This window comes from Schistocerca cancellata, chromosome 2 (assembly GCF_023864275.1).
Source record: "Schistocerca cancellata isolate TAMUIC-IGC-003103 chromosome 2, iqSchCanc2.1, whole genome shotgun sequence".
In the NCBI taxonomy this organism is placed as follows: domain Eukaryota; kingdom Metazoa; phylum Arthropoda; class Insecta; order Orthoptera; family Acrididae; genus Schistocerca; species Schistocerca cancellata.
Genome location: NC_064627.1, coordinates 835,601,915 through 835,603,249, shown reverse-complemented (window position 1 = coordinate 835,603,249; position 1,335 = coordinate 835,601,915).

Here is a 1,335-nt window from a genome sequence, read left to right as displayed (position 1 = left end):
GCTTACGAAAGGAGCCCTAGAAAATCTACGACACGGGCAAGTCACGAACTAAACATGTCTAAAACAACGGTATGGCGCGTTCTGAGTAACCGTCTGCACATGAAGCCGTACAAACTGCAGTTATTGCAAGCATTGCGTCCTGACGACCACAACAAAAGGTTCGAATTTTCAACTGCAATTCTACAGGACATGGAAGAGGACAATTTTGCCGAACGATTAATTTTTTCAGATGAATCAACGTTTCACATTTCTGGTAAAGTTAATCGGCATAACGTACGAATTTGGGCGAGTGAAACTCCGAGGGACGTTATTCAACATGAAAGAGACTCACCAAAGGTTAACGTCTTTTGTGCAATTTCGGTAAACAAAGTTTATGGACCTTTCTTTTTCATGGAGAAAACTATCACAGGAACCATTTACCTGGACATGTTAGAAAACTGGCTATTTCCTCAACTTCAGGAAGATTCAAATCACTTCATCTTCATGCAAGATGGCGCCCCACCACACTTCTCTGAACCTGTACGACGGTACCTAAATAACACCATTCCAGGACGGTGGATTGGAAGAGCAGGAGCACAAGATCAATGTCATCGTCTGTGGCCTCCCAGGTCACCAGACCTTACTCCCTGCGATTTTTATTTGTGGGGGTACATAAAGGACTGTGTTTATGTCCCACCTATGCCCGCTACTCTTCAAGAGGTACGACATCGAATTGTTGCGGCCGTGAATTCGGTAACTAAAGACCAGTTGCGTCGTGTGTGGCAAGAAATGAGATACCGGTTTGATATTTGTCGTGTAACAAATGGTGCTCATATTGAGGTACAGTTTTGATATTTGTTGTGTAACATTTGGTACTCATATTGAGTGAAGGACCGTTGGAATTGTGTTTCTATCATTTGTAGTTTTTGAGAAATAAATGTTTGAAATCTGCTCTTTCTTTTTGAAACGCCCTGTATATAGACATATGTCTGCTTGTGTCTGTATATGTGTGGATGGATATGTGTGTGTGTGCGAGTGTATACCCGTCCTTTTTTCCCCATAAGGTAAGTCTTTCCGCTCCCGGGACTGGAATGACTCCTTACCCTCTCCCTTAAAACCCACATCCTTTCGTCTTTCCCTCTCCTTCCCTCTTTCCTGACGAGGCAACAGTTTGTTGCGAAAGCTTGAATTTTGTGTGTATGTTTGTGTTCGTTTGTGTGTCTGTCGACCTGCCAGCACTTTCATTTGGTAAGTCACATCATCTTTGTTTTTAGGTATAACTTTTAGATCTATAGATTTGATTTGATTTGATTTATTATTGGTCCTGTAGATCATACAATTTGTACAACAAAGCAC